At 43.9% G+C, this 11,660-nt stretch overlaps 2 long non-coding RNA genes across 2 annotated transcripts; both read left to right on the top strand.

The window, feature by feature from the left end:
* The first annotated feature begins 2,524 nt into the window (after positions 1–2,524).
* LOC110299332 lies at positions 2,525–3,992 on the top strand. The gene is made up of 2 exons (XR_002378447.1): positions 2,525–2,691; positions 3,543–3,992. It is a non-coding gene; the product is annotated as an uncharacterized LOC110299332 (long non-coding RNA).
* A 4,554-nt stretch (positions 3,993–8,546) lies between these two features.
* Positions 8,547–9,214, top strand: LOC110299333. Its single transcript, XR_002378448.2, has 2 exons — positions 8,547–8,585; positions 8,970–9,214. It is a non-coding gene; the product is annotated as an uncharacterized LOC110299333 (long non-coding RNA).
* The last annotated feature ends 2,446 nt before the right edge of the window (positions 9,215–11,660 follow it).

Genomic DNA, 11,660 nt, shown 5'->3' with positions numbered 1-11,660 from the left:
TGTACCATGCCTGCCTGGATACTGCCATGCTCCCACCTTGATGATAATGGACTGAACCTCTGAACCTGTAAGCCAGCCCCAATTAAATGTTGTTTTTATAAGATTTGCCTTGGTCATGGTGTCTGATCACAGCAGTAAAACCCTAACTAAGACAATGACCAAGGCACCTTGTAAAAGGAAGCATTTGATTAGGGCCTAATGGTTCTAGAGAGCTAGAGTCTATGTCCGGGATGGCAGGGAGACCGCAGGAAACAGGCAGGCATGGTAGTAGTAGCAGAGGCCTTACATCCGACCCAGAAACAGCGAAATGGGAAGGGCATGGGCTTTTGAAAGCTCAAAGCCTACCCGAAGTGCTATATCTCCTCTAATGAGGCCACGCCTCCTAATCCTTTCCAAGTGATTCCACCAACTAAGAGCAGAGCATTCAAACATATGAGCCTATTGGGGTGGGTGGGTGGAGGGAGCTGTTCTACATATTCAGACCACCACAGATTACATGAAACTACATCATAACCAATTTGGCTAGAATCTAAATAACAATAGACAGGAGCATAATAGCACACACCTTTAGTCCCAGCACTCTAGAGGCAGAGGCAGGCAGCTCTTTTGAGTTTGAGGCTAGCCTCAGTTCTACAAAGTGAGTTCCAGGACAACCAGGACACACAGGGAAGCCTTATATCAAAACAAAACAAAACAAAACAAAACACCAAAAATCAAAACATAAACAATCCACAATGCAAGACACAACAACAATAAAAAAGATGAGGCTGGGCATTTAATCTTAGCACTTGGGAGGCAGAGGCAGGAGGATCTCTGTGAATTCATGGCCACTCTCATCCACCTAGTGAGCTCTAGGACAGCCAGGACTACATAACGGGTCCCTGTCTAAACAAACAAACAAACAAACAAACAAACAAATAACGTAATTGGAGCTGGACATGGTGGTTGAGTCCAGCAATCATGGCACTTGGAATGCTAAGACAGGAAGGTGGCGTGTTCAAGGTCAGTCTGAGGTCTGACGTATCAACACCTTGTCTCAGTTGTAAATAAACAACTAAAAAATGGCTTTATTATCCCGTTATCCAGCCTCACATTCTCTCTCTTCATCTACTATGTGGGTCACCATGGCTTCACCTCAGGCTTCCCAGTGGGCACCTCACCTACTGAGCCATCCTACCTGCCCCCAAACTTCTATATGTCAGGTGCTGCTTTAAGTATTTAACAAATATTAACCTTTTTGAAGGGGGTGTTTCAAGATAGGGTTCTCTGAGTATCCCTGCCTGTCCTGATGTTGTCCTGGAACTTGATCTGTAGACCAAGTTGGGCGTGCACCTGAGTGCTGGGACTGAAGGGGCAACTGCACCATCAGCTCTTGAACCTGAACTCGGGCCACTGGGCTGGCTCAGCAATTGCTTTTATGTACTGAGCCATCTCAAAGGAACTACTTTGTAGTTTGTTCTTGGTTTTTAATAGCTTACAATTTACACTATTCATTTAGTGTGTGTGTGTGTTTGTGTGTATGTTTATATGTATGTATGTGCATAAGAGTGTATGTTTGTATGAGTGTATGTTTGTGTATGTGTTTGTATATATGAATGTATATGTATGTGTGTGCATACCTGAGAGTGAGTATGTTTGAGTGTATGAATGTGTATATGTTTGTGGTATGTGCAAGTGGGTATGTGAGAGTGTGTATATGTGTGTGTGTGTATGTGAAGGTCAGAGGACAGATTTTGGGAATTGATTCTCTGTCTTCATCTACCCTGTGGGTTCCATGGATTCACCTCAGACTTGGCAATGGGCACCTTTACCTACTGAGCCATCCTACCTGCCACTAACTTTGTTTGTTTGTTTTTGAGACACAGTCTCTCACTGGGACCAGGGGCTCACCAATTAGGCCAGGGTGCTGAGCCACTAAAGTCCCAACATTCTGCCTTTTTCTACCTACCCCAGGATTACAAGTGGGTTATAGTAGACTCAGCTTTTTATGTAGGTTATGGGAATCGAACTCATATCTCCATACTCATGTGGCAAGTACTTTACTAAGGCATCTCCCCAGTACTTGCCTATGTTTCTTTATCTCATCTCTGCCCTCATACCCACCCCTGAGCCAGTCTCATTCCTGCATATCCAAACAAAAATATTCTTGCGTACATAACAATAGACACAGATTTAAAAACACAAATAGGCAGCTACTAAATGTTCTGCTTTGATCTTCATTTTTATTCCTAATAAACATTATAGCTTGTAGGTTACTCTTCATCAATACCTAATGCATGCTTTCCTTAAAGGGCTGCACATTTTTTTTTTACAGTGATGTGTACACTTGATAGAATTGCATTGTCCTTGTGCTGACATCATGTCTGTGTCCCTATATCTCCACCCCCACCCCCACCCCCGCGCTGGCTGTTAAGGTTGTTTCAGATCTGAAGCTCTACGAAGCCGAACAAAATCCATCTGTCTTTCTGCAGCTGCACACGCTCCTCTAAGAACTCTTACGTCATGCAGGATGGGGGAGGTGAGTTTATACACACCTTCCTCAGGCCAGCAAAGCATCTATTACTGCTGGCCTTTCCTCTTAGGACTGCAGTCAAAAGAGAATTCCTAAGCTAAGCCAAGACACAGCGCAGAAAAAAAAAATGTCTCCAGAAGTCTGCTGAACTGATTGTCAGCTGCAGCAGTGACAACGCGGTGAGCTTTTCCCAGCATCCTTAGCCAAAGACGCCACTGTCATCTTTTCCAAGGCGACCTTCAGTCCCAGAGACCAGACAGTCCTGTGACTCATGCGGAGGAAGGCCTGGCTTTATAGTCCAGAGCAAACTGGAAAACGAGTTGGGGCAGCTTTCTGGAATCTTACCTGCACGGCTGTTTGTGGAGTAAAACTGTGGGTTGCTTAACTCCGCTCAGATTAACTCCCTGACATCAAAGCTGGTGCTGAAAGCAGCCATTTTTCTCAGAAAAGCCACAGTGGAGAGCTGGGTTCTGCCTAGCTTTGTGCGAGGGTCTTCTCTTGGCTGCTAGCTTTAGGGGTTGGGGAGTTGTAAAGAACACCTTCAAGGATTCTTTGTTTCAGGGACAACAGAGAGCCCAGCCCCTAAGTGCTGTCTGCCATGATAGAGCAGAAGTCTTTTTAACCGTGAGACCCTGGTGTGTGACAGTTCTCTACACCTCAACAGTGAACTGAGAAAGACAGAGAGGTTAATAGTTATGAAGTGAACAGCCTTCAGAGTCTACAGTTAAAATGTTGCTAGGTGTGCTCTTAACACCTTCCCTCTATCCAAGCCATTGGAGTCTGTGGTTTTTTTTTGTTTTTTGTTTTTTTTTTAAAGCTTGACTCATGAGCTGGATCAGCAGTTCAGTTGGTAGAATGTTTGCCCAGCATGTACAAAGTCCTGGGTTTGGTCCCCTGCACTGCATAAAACTGGGTGTGAGGTTACTGGGTTACTCAAGAGGTGGATGAAAGAGGATCAGAAGTTCAAGGTCAGGACTGGAGATAGCTCATTGGTTTAGATGAGAACATACTGTGTATTCTTCTTCCACAGGACCTAAGTCTGGTTCCCAGTATCCAGGTCAGATGGCACAGTGACTCATAACCTCCAGTAACTCACAGCTCCACGGGATCCGATGTCTCCGACCTCTGTGGGTACCTGCACTCCTGTGACCACAATCCTTACACATATATAGCATTTCTTAAATGAAATAAATCAGAGAGTCAAGGTTATTCTTGGCCGTGTAACGAGTTGGAGGCAAGCCCGGGCTAATTAAAGCATGTCTCAAGAAAAGAAGAGGGAGGCTGGCTGGAGAAGACTTGCTATTATGAGAAGGACCCAGATTGGGTTGTGGGCACTCAGATGCATGCCCACAACCATCAGTAACTCCAGAAGCCAATGCTCTGTTTTGGCTCCAAGGGCAATGAGCACGAATGTGGCAGACATAATACATGTAGGGAAAATATGCATATACCTAAAATTAAATACATTTTGAAAAGTAAATAGATGCTTGGCTTAAATATCTATTAGTTTACTTTTGTTGTTCTGTGTTGGATTTTGCTGTTTTGGATTTTTTTGAAAGAAAGAAAGAAAGAAAGAAAGAAAGAAAGAAAGAAAGAAAGAAAGAAAGAAAGGGAAAAAAAAAGAAAGACACTCCCCTTCTCTCCCAAACTTAGACACCCCGCCCCCGAAAGTTGTAACAGAGGTAGTATAACTTTGTTTACTAAGGGAATTCTTTAACTTGGGTATAAACTACACTCATTGAGCAATGTTAAAAAGAAGCAGGGTTGGGGTGGGGGTCGGTGGAAGCATTTCTTTGACCTATGAGTCCTGAGCCCCAAAAGTCCTATGCACTCTCATTGTAAAGGCTTGTGTGCAATTCTCCCCTGAAAAAGCCTACATTCATGCTGCTATGTCTTTTTTTTTTTTGAGACAGGGTTTCTCTGTGTAGCTCTTGCTGTCCTGGAACTCACTTTGATGACCAGTCTGGCCTTGAACTCAGAAATCCATGCCTGGGTGCTGCTACGTCTTTTAATGCTCCTTTTGCATCACCTTTCTTCCTGTATCTTATAAAATCCAACTCTACTTCTCATTGGCTCGCCCTGAAGCTCCTTTCTTCATCAAACCCCACAAATGCCAGTCTCACCTGGGTGGAGGTCTCTCAATACAACCTCTCAGGCAGCTGTAGGTGACTGTGTGAATTGGGGAATCTGGGTTTTCCCCTCTGTGCCCATTGCTGGCAGTCCTACTCTGTGTCCACCCTGACCTTGAACCAGTATCGACCTGGATTCTGGGATTATAAACCTGGGCTACCGTGCCTGCTTTAAATAAGGCTGGAGGTTGAACCCAGGACCTCATGATGCTACACAATTGCTCTAGTAACAGAGCCACACCCGCAATCCACATGACTTTGGTTAAAGGAACACTGAACCTACTACTGTTTTGACCCAATCAAACATCTACCCACAGGACGATAGGTGCTGGGTTTAGGGTAAGCCTGGCCCCTTGCTTGCCTGCTCCATTCTGGTACTGGACTGCTTCAGCTTGGCACAGGCAGCCCAAGACTAGGGCTGTCCCTGAAAGCAGCACTGTAGCCTCCTCACCCTCCCAGCCTTAGGTGAAGCCTCTGTATGGATCAGACACAGGGCTGACTTTGCTCTCTTCCTTCTTGTATAATGGAGTGCCCTTTCCAGACTTGAAAAATAGCAGCCCTCTCACTTGAAAATAGCTGCAGTGAAGAATTGTGGAGGCGGCTGAAGGGATGGTTATGTCGTATCGGAGTGTGCTCAGCACCCGGGAACTGTATGCTTATTAAAATAGTCAAAATGGTAAATCTTGTTATGTACATTTTATAAAAATTGACATACATGGATACATTTAAATTTCAGCTCATCAGCAGTCTAGTGTTGGTCTGGTCTATTTTCTGTCTTAGACAATTTAGAAAACTGTGTTTTTCAGTTTTAGTAAGGTTAAGGATGGGGCATGTTGGATCACCTCGGAGGCTAAGGTAGGAAGAGCTTCCTCAGCTCGAAGCCATCCTGGGTTACAGAGGGAATTCCAGGTCAGTCTGGGCTACAATGAGACACCCACCGCCTCTACAAAATAAAGACTAACAAGGCTGGCTTAACTAGTGTGAGAGCATGAAGCCCTGAGTCTGAATCCCAGGTACCCACAGAAAAGGTTGGGCGTGGCCTACATTCCTGTGCCAACAACAACCATGGGGTGCAGTGCAGAGAGCAATGTTGAGCCTTGCTCCCACCAGCCTAGCTTCAGGGGCGGTGAGTGTCCTCTCAAGGGAATGAGGCAGAGACAGAGTAGGACACCTGACATCCTCCTCTGATCTGTAAGTGTCCACGGGTGTGCATTTCACGTGGAGTCACACACTTTTGGTGGTCAGAGGACTTTCTGAAGTCAGTTCTCCCCTTCCACCATATTTTTCAGAGATTGGATTGAAGTCAGTTCGTCAAGTACTTTTAACTGGGACCATTTTTATGTCTCTTACAGTTTTTTGGATTTTTTTTGGATTGTTTGTTTTTGTGTTTTGGGACAGAATCCTCCTCCTTTTAAAAGACTTTTAAAAAATTATTATTGTAACCCCGCAGTGGTAGTGCACGCCTTTAATCCCAGCATTTGGGAGGCAGAGGCAAATGGATTTTCTGAGTTCAAGGCCAGCCCGGACTACAGAGTGAGTTCCAGGACAGCCTGTCTCGGGGAAAAAAAAAATGGCACGTTTGCCCCCGTGCACATATCATACATACACGATAATATATATTTTTTTAATTATTAAAGGCGTTCGCCACCACGCCCGGCTGCCATTTTTCATCTGAAGATTAGAGACACCTTCTGGGGGTTGGTTCTCCCCACCATGTGGCTTCTGTGAAATTGAAAATAGCTGTAAGTGTTGTACTTCACTTTACCACTGAGCCATTTTGCCAGCCCTGGTTTTGCTTTGTGAGAGAGGGTATCACAGAGTCCAAACTGCCCTTGAGCTTGCTATATGGTCAAGGATGATGTTGAACCCCAATCCTCCTGCCTCCACCACCACCACGAGTCACAGTGCTTCAGTTACTTGGAACTGTTGTTTATTTTTCTTCTTTTTCTCTCATCTTCTTAAATTAATTTATTTTAAAACTTTTGTTAAGCCTATATGGTACGTTGAACGTTCTCTCCTCAGTCTTCATGTTTCTTTCTCCTCCATTTCCTTCGCACGGCACCTTCTCCCTGCCCCCACTCCCCTTCTAACCAAGGACCAACACTGAGGCCTAGATAAGTCCTGCAAAGCATGCCCCTTCTCTGCTGTGAGTACCCTCTGGATTTTTCCTGGCTGTCTTCCTGGATTTCTTGACCCAGGTTGGCAGCTGGGAGTCTGTAGTTTCCCAGTTGGTACATGTGGATCTACATTCACTCACTATTAACTGCATCTCAACTCTGAGTTTCTGGTTTAATTCGTGTTTCCCTTTTCCATCCTGCTAGCCTAACTTTTTTTTTTTTTATTAACTCTGTGGAATTTCTTCCATAAAGAAATGTTTGTAGTTAAATCTCCTTCAACCAGATAGGAGTGTTAACTCTCTCTCTCTCTCTCTCTCTGTGTGTGTGTGTGTGTGTGTGTGTGTGTGTGTGCCATAGTGCTGGGGATGAAACCTGGGCCTCCTGGTTTCATAGCAAACAAAGGCTTTTCTATCAAGCCACACCTCCAACCAAGCTAGGAAAGATTCCATCACAAGGCTTTCTTAGAGCAGCTTTGTAGTTATTTTTAGTCAGGAACAGACTTTTCTTTTGCATTTAATTTGTGTGTGTGCATGTGTGCTCACACATGCGTGTGCACACCTAGGTATGTGTCTATGCACCCCATGTGCAGCGGGCCTCAGAATGCATCTGGTGCAGGAGGCATCAGATGCCCTGGAGATAGAGTTATCGTGGGCTACAAGCTACCATATATGTGCTGGAAATGGAACCCTTGTCCTCTGTGAGAGCTGTGGGTGCTTTTAGCCACCGAGGCAAAGTGCCAGCCCCCACGGGGAACAGGCTTGTTTAGACTTCTGTCTAGACTGGACTTTTCATTGCAGGCCTGCTATCAACACAAAACAAATCCATCCTGCTTCTCTCAGAAAGGAAAACAGAGCTTTTATGTAGTTCCTTCGCTGTGCCCCACCTCCCGACAACTCTGTTCTTTATATCCAATAGTGACTAGTGGCTCTATGTTCTGGAACATTCCTGAGCTCTTTTATAGTAAGCAAAGCAGATGGGGCAGCATCCCTCTTAATCTCTAGCTTGGCAGAGAGCAAATGAGATATGAAAACAAAAGCTGCAATTTGAAAACTGTAGTACACTTCCTCTTGGCAGCACGCCGGCTAACCTCTTCAGTAGAAAATGACCGAAAAGAAATAGCTACTGGCCATCGAAGGTAACCTAGAGTAAGCCAGGTGCCAGCTTCAAAAACGTCCTTCCTTCTTCAAGATCTAAAAAGAGATAAAGGCACATTGACTGTTGAAGAATTAAAGATGTCACAGCTAAAAAGGGTGGGGCAGAGAGGGGAGAGACAGAGAGAGGGGTAAGAGAGAAGAGGGGAGAGAGAGGACAAGTGAAAGGGGGAGAGAAAGGGGGAGAGAAAGGGGGAAGGAAAAGAGGGAGAGAGAGAGAGAGAAAGAGAGAGAGAGAGAGATGATAAACTTGCAAGTGAAGCAACTTTATTTTGTTGCTTGTTTGTTATTGTCTGGTGTTTGTTTTGAGCCTTCTCCCCATTCTACCCCACTCCCTGGCTTCTGCCTTAACAGGACATTTCAATTTCTCTCTCATTCTATTGATATTATTTTTACAAATTTATTACTTATTTAGAAGGCAGGGTCTCATGTAGCCCAGTCTGGTCTAGAACTCAGGATCTTCCAGGCTCAAACTCTCCAGGGCTGGGATGAAAGGCCTGATGTGACACGGCATTTGCTTGTGATCCAAGTCTTCTCTTGTGAGAGTCACATGGTCCTGCTAGGTCAGAGTCTGGTGTGGTTTGTGTACTGGCTATTTTTGTGTCAACTTGACACAGCTGGAGTTATCACAGAGAAAGGAGCTTCAGTTGAGGAAATGCCTCCATGAGATCCAACTGTAAGGCATTTTCTCATTTAGTGATCAAGGGGGAAAGGCCCCTTGTGGGTGGGACTATCCCTGGGCTGGTAGTCTTGGGTTCTATAAGAGAGTAGGCTGAGCAAGCCAGGGGAGGCAAGCCAGTAAAGAACATCCCTCCGTGGCCTCTGCTCAGCTCCTGCTTCCTGACCTGCTTGAGTTCCAGTCTTGACTTCCTTTGGTGATGAACAGCAATGTAGAAGAGTAAGCTGAATAAACCCTTTCCTCCCCAACTTGCTTCTTGGTCATCATGTTTGTGCAGGAATAGAAACCCTGACTAAGAAAGTTTGCTAAGTGTTTTCCACCTGGCGTTCTCTCCTACAGCCACTTTCGTCATTCTGGTTTTGTTTCTCTCTCTTTGCTCAGTCCATAGGTGGAAAATAGAAGCCCACTGCTGCTGTCGTTTGCATCACTGGAGCTGATGAGCCTGGGTTTGTTTTCAGATATTTGAAGCCACGCATGTAACTTTTTCTTGAGAAATAACTGGCGCAAGCCCTTCACACACTTATCGGTGGAATCTTCTCTTGCTGTCTGTAATGATTTCTTCAGATATTACGATTATTAATTCCATTTCATATTATTAATAAATGGGCTCTTTAGTGTTGCATGGCTTTTGAGCTTTGATTTAATTGGATTAGTTTTGGCCTAGAAATTTTGCATTTTTATCTGATCAGTTCCAATCCACCCAACTCATCCATAATTCATCTCCCTGCCTTTGAAACTGGGATAACCTACTTAGAGTTTCTTTTCAAGAACCCATCTGAGAAAGACCAAACTTCACTTTCTACTTACAGTCAGTCAGCTGGAGATTGTTGAAGTAGTTGCTGCTGTTGATATTGTTGCTTAATGCTCCCACACAACTGCACGGCTATAACTTTATTAAGAGAGTACCAGGTCAAAATTCAACCATCAATATATTACCTTATTTTCCATTAAAAGTTGGGGGTGGGTTGGGGGGCAGATGAGACACTGATCTGGTAAGGAAGTCTGCATTCACAACTTTTTTTGTTTTTGTTTTTGTTTTTGTTTTGAGTCTCTGTGTAGCCCTGGCTGTCCTGGAACTTGCTTTGTAGACCAGGCTGCCAGACTGCTGCTGCCTCCTGAGTGCTACAGTATACAACCTTGTCTTGTTAATTGGGGGAGCACCACGGGAGCGGCGGAGGTATAGTAAGCAGGATGGCTCTCGGGGTAAGGATACTTTCTATGAAGACTGAGTTTGATCCCTGAATCCCAGAGTATGGAGAGAACAGATTCAGACAAAATCGTCGTCTGACCTCCACATGTGTGCATGTACCCCTCCTCAGACTAAAGAAATAGATGTTTAAAAAAAAAAAAAAAAAGAAAAAAGAAAGAGAGGAAGAGAGAAAAAAAGAAAGCAAGAAAAGCTTATATGAGTCTGGGGAGATAGTTCAGTGGGTTAAAGCGCTTGACATATATTTATGGGGACCTGAGTTTGAATCCCCAAACCCCAGGAGAAAAGCTGAATGTGTTCCGTGAGCTCCTGTAACCTAAGGGCAAAGGAAAAGTGGAGACTTCCTCAGAGCGCTCAGCCAGCTAGCCTGATATACACAGTTGAATACAGCAAATACACCCTGTCCAAAGCAGGGTGGAAAAGGGGGGCCAGCATGTGAGTCTGCACTGACCCCCAACACACACACACATACACATGGGGGAGGGGAGAGAGAGGGAGAGAGGGAGGGAGGGAGAGAGAGAGAGAGAGAGAGAGAAAGACAGGAGAGAGAGCATGTTTTATTTTAAATGGGATATCACGGCAATAGGCCAGGAATTAAATTACAACCTTAACATTTTAATTTTATACTTTGAGTCCCCAGAAAGCAATAATTCCTAAAATCATGGAAACATGTTGAATTAATTATACAGACAAAATGGGTTGTTTGAGTCATTTTATGCTTGATGTCTTACAAACAGAGGTACTTATTACTTCAGCCTAGAGATAGTATACTTCGTGATATCATTATTCATTTAAAGCACTACAGACGGTGTGGAAGGGGGGGCCTGGAGAGATGGCTTAGTGGTTAAGAAAGCCTGCTGCTCTTACAGAGGACCCATGTTCAGTTCACAATCCAGGCTTGCTCAAAGCAGACGTACATGCAGGCAAAACACTCAGACACATAATTTTTTTTTTTAAAAATAAATCTGTTGCAGAACAAACAGACACTACAACTATTTGCAAAGAACATTTAAACAGAGGGTTTTTTTTTTGTCGTTTTTGTTGCTTTATTTTTATTTTTTATTAAATGGTACTTCCAGGATTGACCTATGTAAGGATGTATCTTGTATTAGAGATCAGAAACTACGAATATAAAATATATCACACTGCCTAATACAGACTGGTGTGCTATAGGAAAACCAATAAAGACAACTTAATCTTTCTCAAGGAAAATATTCAGCATTATAAATTTAAAGCATAGTTTCGTATATAAATTATAAAAGAGAATACAGTTGACAAGGTATCATGCATTCCAGGCTGGAATACAGCTGAAGCTGGCCTTGAACTATTGGACTTCCTGCCTCTCCCTCCCCAATGCCTGGCTGAGAGAGAATACAGTGCACTGCTCAAAATATGGTTTTTATAAGTCTTGAGGCAGTACATCTCATCTAGTTTACCTTGTTCTTTTCTGTTACTATTTTTCTCTTTCCTCTCTCCCATACATCGTTTGTTTGATTAATTGATGTGTGTGTGTGTGTGTGTGTGTGTGTGTATGTATGTAACAATCTTCAGTAGTTACTTATCTCCATACACCATATAGGTTAAAGGATTGAACTCAGGACATAAAGTTTGGGGCAAGCACCCTTACCTGATGAGCCAGCTCAGAAGTCCTTTGGTTTGCCATTTTTCTGACTTTGTTTAGGTGGATTGATTCTTCCTAATGTTTTAAAATTTATTTATTTTTATATGCACCTACTTGCATGTCTGTGTGACAGTGTCAGATCTTGGAGTTACAGACAGTTGTGAGCTACCATGTGGATGCTGGGAATTGAACCTGGGTCTTCAGGAAGAAACAGTCAGTGCTCTTAACTGATGAACCATCTATC

Source organism: Mus caroli, chromosome 7, assembly GCF_900094665.2.
Source record: "Mus caroli chromosome 7, CAROLI_EIJ_v1.1, whole genome shotgun sequence".
Lineage (NCBI taxonomy): Eukaryota > Metazoa > Chordata > Mammalia > Rodentia > Muridae > Mus > Mus caroli.
Note: the sequence above shows the minus strand (reverse complement) of the source record. Positions and strands in the feature narration are given on the sequence as shown.